This window comes from Notamacropus eugenii, chromosome 6 (assembly GCF_028372415.1).
Source record: "Notamacropus eugenii isolate mMacEug1 chromosome 6, mMacEug1.pri_v2, whole genome shotgun sequence".
NCBI lineage: Eukaryota > Metazoa > Chordata > Mammalia > Diprotodontia > Macropodidae > Notamacropus > Notamacropus eugenii.
Window position 1 is genome coordinate 265607741 of NC_092877.1, and position 8049 is coordinate 265615789.

At 37.8% G+C, this 8049-nt stretch overlaps 1 pseudogene; it reads right to left on the bottom strand.

The window, feature by feature from the left end:
* Positions 1 to 3530: 3530 nt before the first annotated feature.
* LOC140510861 (prosaposin pseudogene) lies at positions 3531 to 5126 on the bottom strand (annotated as a pseudogene).
* Positions 5127 to 8049: the final 2923 nt, after the last annotated feature.

Sequence of the window (8049 nt, forward strand, 5' to 3'; positions counted from 1 at the left end):
ATCCTCTTATTATTTGACTGTTGTGTTGACTTATTTTTAGAGAATTTTATTCAATTTGGGGTTCCATATGTTACCAGGATTTCTATTTCAGTTCCTGTACTAGGCAAACTTCCCAGTCGTGAGATGTCCCCTGGGTTCAGCTTGTAGCCTTTTCATAAATATTCAATTTATTGTATTACATGTTGAATTCTTGGTCACACTCTTTACTAGAAATGGTAGGGTCAATTAAGTAGTTATTTAAGTAGTTCAGAGTCTCTATAAATGGTTCTTGTTCTTACTCAAAGTTTTGGGGACTCTAATCCCATTAGGTTGGCAGCTGGATGGCACAGTGGATAGAGTGCCAGACCAGGAGTCAGGAACACTCATCTTCCTTCAAATCTGGCCTCGGACACTTACTGGTCAAGTCATTGAAGCCTGTTGGCCTCAATTTCCTCATCTATAACATGAACTGGGGAAGGAAATGGTAAACCATGCCAGTGTCTTTGCCAAGAACACCCCAAATGGGGACACAAAGAGTTGTATACAACTGAAAAACAACTCAACAACATGAGTAACAACATTCCCATTAGGCTGCCTATTTGAGGTGAGGTCAGTCTGATGGTTGAAGCTGGGTCTGGGATCGGAACAAAATGAGACATTAGTGGACCATTTGACATGGAATAAAAGATGGTTTTTGAAAGGATATTCAGGAAGGATAGAGCATTGATTTAGTTGGGTGCAGTTTGTCGTGTATCCTCATTTGTTGATGTGATGTGCATGGTCAGAAGCACATGTTAGGCTTGAAGTTCCCCTGATTCCTTGCAGGCTTATCTTTTATACTGAGCCAACCAAGAATCTATGTCACTGATTTTCATCTTAGTCTCCTGGATCAATTAATGATTTCATTGCCTATTAAGGGAAAAACTACCTTGGTCTTAGGAGTAGATGTTTCTTCTACCTTTTTACCCAATGGAGAATTACAATTTTCTTCCTTCGTGGGAAAAAGTCTTCTCAATTGGGACTTAGGAGCGAGTTACACCTTTTTAAGGCAGTCTGGGGACCCTCTTTAGGCCACTTGGATAGAGCTTTGGACAGACTCATCCTCCTCAACTCAAATCTGACCTCAGATGCTTACTAGCTAGGTGACCCTGGGCCACATTAGCTGTCTGCCCCAGTTTCCTCATCTGTAAAATAAACTGGAAAAGGAAATAACAAATTACTCTAGTATCTTTGCTAAGAAAACCCCAGGTGGGATCACAAAGAGTCAGACATGACTGAAATGACTGAACAATAAAAAAAGGGATATAAAGACCAAAATTTGAATTTCTAATTTCAAATGTAAGACTCTTTCTACTGCACCTTAATAGAATCTCAGGAATAACTTTGGAACCCTATAGGTCACTGAGTTAAATTTAAAAATTAATTTTTAATAGCAACACTGAAATACATTAAGGATAAATATATTACTGGTATGGACTTGGAAAATTCAGGACCATATCCTTGGAACTCTCCAGTGATGATTTTGAACCTGCCTAAATCTACACTCTTAAAGTATATATGATGTGAATTAAAAAAAAAATAAACCAAAAAAACTTTCTCTTCCTAAGAAAGCCAGAGTATTTGATTTGACTTTTAAAAAGTATGACTGACGCTGATGTGTTCCAGTTTTCACTATTAACCCACTTCATAGGCCTAACAAAGACCATCTAATTAATGCTTGCATTGAAATCTGGAGAATGAGGAGCCTTTACTCCCAGGGTGGAAAGTACATCTGCACAGCACCTTCTTGGGAGCCTAGCTGCCAAAAACTGCATCAACCCTTAGAGTTCCCTGTAAGTGCTCAGCTTAAGTCATTCTTCATAATCCCCTTATTAGCTCTCACTACTCACCTCAGCAACTCTGCCAAGCAGAGTGTACTTTAAATTCTAACCTCTTAAACCACTGGGATCTTAAACCTTTTCTAAAGGTTCAATGACCAACCCATAAATACAGATAGTCTGCTCTGACTTCTGTAAGGGATTAAGAAGAAGGTGGTTTTTATTCTTCTTCCGGTCTATTGAGATATGGAGAATAATATTTCCATTTAATTTAGCTATGGTTTCTTTTTCTTACTTTTTGTTCCTTTAGATCACAGGGAGAGGGGAAAACATCTATTTCTCTAAATCCTATAATCCCATGATGTTATGATTCAGAAACCCTTTAAACCCACCAGTAAGAAGTGCTTGGACATTTTAGGAATGACCAAAACCAGTGAGATTACTTAGGAGAATTTAGGAGCTTGTTCAATCTGACATGATGGTTAGTCAGAAGAATTTGTTGTTAATCATTGTTAGTTGATTTATTTACCTCAACCTTGATAACCATCTCGAATATGCTTTTTAGATTTTGTAGAATGTAGGATCAAATGATGTTTGAGGACGCAGACAGAGTAATATTGAGATATAGTTTGAATCTGCTTACTTTTCTTAACTCAAACTTTTCCTTTTCTCAGGGGTATGTTTGTAGAAGAAACTGGTCTATTGTGCTCTTTTCTTTCTAATAAATAATAACTGTAGCATAAAAATAGAGAATTACCATATTGGTAATAAAAAAATCAGTAAAGCTTAATTCAAATGAAAATAACTAATACTTTCCCCAGTTTAAGGAAAAATGAGCAAAATCACACCAAATTGGGTTCCTATCAGTAACTCAGCTGTTTTATTTATTCACCCATCCATCCATTTATTTATTTAATGGCTCATTTATTTATTTGAAGAATCTTTTATGGTATAAGAACTAGTATGGTTACACAATCCTAATTTTTCTACATAGAATCTCTCCAACCCCAAACACATCCCAAAAAGCAGCCCACCCTGACACAGCTCTATCCCACTTTCCCAAATCCACTTCAAAATACAAAGGCTCAAGAAAAGCATCATGAAGAAACAGAACAGAAGACAACTACAACCTAAGATTGGGGCTCTTCAAAGAAATTTAGAGTGAGAGCTGGACCGCCTCCATCCAGCTAGGGCCAACCGGAGCCTCATCTCTCTCTTCAGCCAAAAGCAGCTTCTGACAATGAGGAGACTGGGGCTCTTCCACCAAGTGGGAAAACTAAGTCAAAAAACCAAGAAGCCTCTGAACAATTTCTGCACAAAGCCATATCTTTCTCCTGCAACTAATAAGACAGTCAAGAGGCTAAGGGACCAAGCTGGAATAGGGCCAGGAGCTCTGACAGCCTCAGGACAGTTCTAAACATAACTAACCAGTCAGGTGTTGAAAACCCAGATGAGGCCATGGGTGGTTGATTGAGGATGTAGTGGGCCAAGTTTCCTCTGTCATCTCTATCTGCAGCTCCCACCATCCCACCCAGACTCAAGTCCTAGATGCATTCATAGCACATCATTCATCTAGCGGGATAGGGATGTGGAGGTGGGGGAAAGCATGGCAACATGGCCAAGTATGGTACCTTTTGGACCCATGGCAACGATGGGCAAAAGGAACAGAACAGTGATGGGATGGAGGAAGAAGAGGGTGTGGAGCTCATTTAAAAACAGAAAAAAAAATCAGATTTATATGTTTCCTTCCCCAGACACACAAATAGGAAAGAAGTTGCAATTTTTCCAAAACAGAAGGGCTCTCTGATTCCACATGTGGCACTTGCAATGCTCAACAGTGTTGCACTGAGCGACTGTCTCCATGTTCTTACACCAGCAGCTTGAACACCAGTTCCCAATAGAGACTTAGGAGAAGCTTTGGGACAAGCTCTGATTTTCAGATACAGAGAATCAGGATTCATCTCATCATTCAGGGCTGCTATCAGGATAGGCTCATACTGTTCCACAAACTCATCACACTCATCCTTGTAAATTCCTGGCAACATGCTACAAGCCTTCTTAAAGGCAGAGAGGATCATGGCCTTCGTGCTGTTCTTATCCAGGTTCCAGTCCAAATACTCATCGACATTTTCACACATCTCACTGAAGACACCACTCTTAAGCCTGGCCATGTTAACTGACTTTTTGCTTTGACAAAGGTTAAGTAAGATGCAAACCAAGTGTAGGCTTGTCTCGTCAAGAAGCAGATCCACAACGATTGGACCACAAGACTCCACCAGGTCTCAGCATTCCTCAGTCATGGACTTGAAGATCACGGAGCACACTTTTTCAACTGCATGAATCCTATCCTCCTTAGTCTTGTTGCCCTCCAGCAATTTGATGATCTCTTTGATAACATACTGGCACAGCTCGAAAGTGCTTCAGCCTTTGTCTGAACCACATTCTTCTTGACTGGCTCCACCAACTTCAGCGCAGGGAGCACTTTGGTGGCAGCTGCACGAGCTGGGACCAGGGAGTACAGAGGCATCTCCTTCTCTGCACAGAACCGAGCATACCCACAGATCTCCTTGGACATGTGCCTCATCAATTGGACAGTAATATCAGAATATTGACTGATCTAGGTCTTGCACATGTCTGATACACCAGGCCCAAGGCAATCACACTCTTCCTTGAGATGATTCACCAAGGATTCGATGAAGCTGGAGTTGGTCTTTATAGCATTCTGAGCATCTGTCACTAACTGGACACAGTCTTGGCACACATCCTCTCTGACCTTTGGCTGAGCTGGATTTTTCTGGGTCTCTCCCTGAGGACAAAGGAGCAGGGGAACATTGGCCATAAAGGGAGCCACCACTTTGGACATGTCCACTTCAGGGATGGAGTTGGATTCCAGTTCCTTCTGTTGTTGACTTGGAGTAGTCAGATGTTTCTGAAGGGACCAGCAAAACATGAGAGCTCAGCACACCTCCTCAGGATTGCTCATTTCCCCTCTGATTGCATTGATGATAACTGGTAGGTAAGACTCCGTTATCTCCTTGCACTTAGATATCCAATCCTCTTGAAGAAGCATCTAATACTCCTTCTCCAGGTAACTCTCAATTTCAGACTTGGTGCCATTTTGCTTCAAAAAGTTCTGAACTATTGTAACCACCTTCTTACATGCTTCACAGTGCATAGATCTTACTGTGGGCTTGCTCTAAACAGCCTGACAGCAGTGCTGGACAGCCCCGTGCTCAGACTTTGGGACCCTTCACATTCTTCCTTTTAAAACACAGGGCCAGCTAGAGCCACACCCATGAGGCTGGGCAGGTGGAGCAGAGTGCACAACATGGCTCCAGTGAACTCAGCCGATCTGCAATCTATATGCTTTTTTCTAACCCCTGAATGGCGCTTCTCCTCCATTTTCAAATATTGAAATCTTACCCATCCTACAAGTCTAAACATTCAGTTTCATTTGTTTTGTCCTTTTATTACACACTTTATGTTTATTATTTTCCTGGTTCAGGTTACTTCACTTTACAAAGTCTTTTTGTGATTCTCTTTATTAATAAATTTTGTAATTTCTTAGAGTATAGTAATATTCTATTAAATATGCCCCACAATTCTTTCAAACATTCCTCTATTGAAGTGCATCACTTTATTTCTAACTCTCTGTTTATATAAATAATGCTGCTATATTTTGTTTTATATGAGACCTCTCTTTTTGTCTTTTATTTTCTCATTGAGGTATATGTTTACTAGTGGAGTCTCTGGTCTGGACATTTTAGACGCTTTTCATAGAATTTCAAGTTGCTTTTAATAATGGTTAGGGCAATTCACTATTAGTTAATTCTTCATTAATATTCCTATTTTCCCACAATCCCTCTGACATTGGGATATTTTGTCATTATTGATAATTTAGTGGTTGTAAAATAAAACCTCAAATTTTTTCTGGTTTGTATTTTTCTTGTTATTAGTGCTTGAGGAGTTCTTTCATGTGGGTTGTTAATAGTTTGTAGTTCTTTTATATTTTGTGAATTTTCTGTGAGCTCTGCCACTTATTCATTGAGGAATGGTATTTAATTATATATTTATGTTAATTCTCCATATATTTTGAATATTAGACCCTTATCAGAGATATGTGATACAAAGATTTTTCCCTCAAATAACAACTCACTTTTTATTATTGTACTGAATTTGTATAAACCTTTTTAATTTCATGTAACAGAAAATATCAACTTCATCTTCAATGATTACCTCTATCCCTTATCTGGTTGAGAACTCCCACTCTATCCAGAATTATGAAAGCTACCTAACCTGATTTTCTTATAATTTTTTAATAGTGTGATTTAGTATTCAGGTCACAGATCAAATTTGAGCTTATTGTGGTATATGGTGTAAGGTGTTGATCTAAACCTAATTTCTGCCAGATTACTTTCCAGTTTTCCTAACAGTTCTTGTCAAATAAAGAATTTTTCTCACTGTTACTGAATGTTATTTATTTTTCTATCTCCATAACACCATTTACACTTTTCTTTCACAGGTGATCAATACATATTTGTGAAACTGAATTTAAAACATAATTCTGAGTGACTGATTGTTGCTTTGCCATTTGATATAGATATACTTAGGAAAGAGTTACAGTGTTCAATAGCTTCAAATAGTTAATTAAATATGATTCTTGTGGTAATCCCTGTAAAGTCTGAACAGTAGGTACCTGGACAAAAATATAATTTCCTCTCTCAGCTTTGCCACTTATGCCCTACATGACCTTGGTCAAGTTATTAACCATAACATTGTTTCTATGGGAAGATGAGATTCAACTTACAGCATTTTGACTTATAGCCTGTTTTATAGGGACAGACTTCAATACTTCAAGGATCTCTGATTTCACTGGTAATGGTACTTCCTCAAGTGATGTAAATTATGGCAGTTTTATAACTTCATAGTCAGTCTTCATGAATTGCTGTGTATAATACCTAAAAAATATTTGCCAACCTTTAGGAGATGCTTGATTGAATCAAGTGTTTGTGTGTAATAAACAAACAATTGTTTTGTATTCACTACATCATTTGGTCAATTTTGTGATGGCAAAGATGTGGTCTGATGTTGAATATTGCTTGCAAAAGCCTGCCTATTTCTGTCAAAATTTCTCATTAAGGATGTCCTAAATGTGTGTGTAGGTTATTAAAAATAACCTCAAATATTTTACAAAGATGAGAAAGTAGGCATGTAGTTCAGTATTTTTTCTTGTTTTTTTTATAGGAGAATGATAGTGAGTTTTTTCCAATGCTTTTGCTGTCTTCCCTTCATTCAAATGCCTTAAGGATTGATCCCATAGTTCTGTTAAAATTCTATCACTTGCATCTTTGACCTTTTCTATGCATACTTGGTCTAGTTCACCTATTTTTTTCAGCTTTTCTTTTCAGTAACATTTTCATTTTCTCTATAACACATGAAAGACTGTGATATGAATCCAATTGTGGTAGCTACATCAGATTTGATGATCAATCAGTCAACAAATAAGTATTGAATAAGCTTTAGGATATTCCAGCCACAGTTCTTGAAAAAGAAAAAAAACAAAAACAAAACAAAATCAGAATAGTCACTGATCTCAAAATGTTTGCATTCCAATGAGGAAGACAACATACATAAATCAGAATATTTACATAGCTACTAAGTGTTTAAGGTAAAACTTGAACTCAGGTTTTCTTGACTCTAACCCCAGCCTTCTATCTATTATTTACTCAAAGAAGTGGTTTTTGAGCTGAATGTTAAAGTAAACTGAGATTCTAAGAGTCAGAGGTTGAGAGGGAGAACATTCCAGCCATGGGAAACAGTGGGAAAGGCAAAAAGATGAGGGACACAGTGATGTCTGGGGAATAGCAAGTAGGTCTGTATGGCTGGATCACAGAGTGTTTTTAGGGGATTATTAAGTAAGAAGTTTACAAAGATAAAAAGGATCCAGTTTGTAAAGAAGTTTAAATGTCAAAAAATCAGTTTTAGATTTGATCTTAGACATCACTGGGAACCACTGTAGCTTATTGAATAGGGAGCTTAACAAGCTCCCACTTGTTCTTTAGGAAATGAAGAGTTTGCTATAAAAATTCCTACAAATCTTTTCCATTTGTTTTTTCTTCTGTCCTCTCTTCCCTTAAAATTCCTGGATGACTTTGTTTTGTTAAGTCTTTCATAAAACTTTCTTTGAATTTTTTTCTTTCTTGCTTTTTTAAAAAATGAGGTATTTATATTTATAGGGCAAGTAGGTAGCACA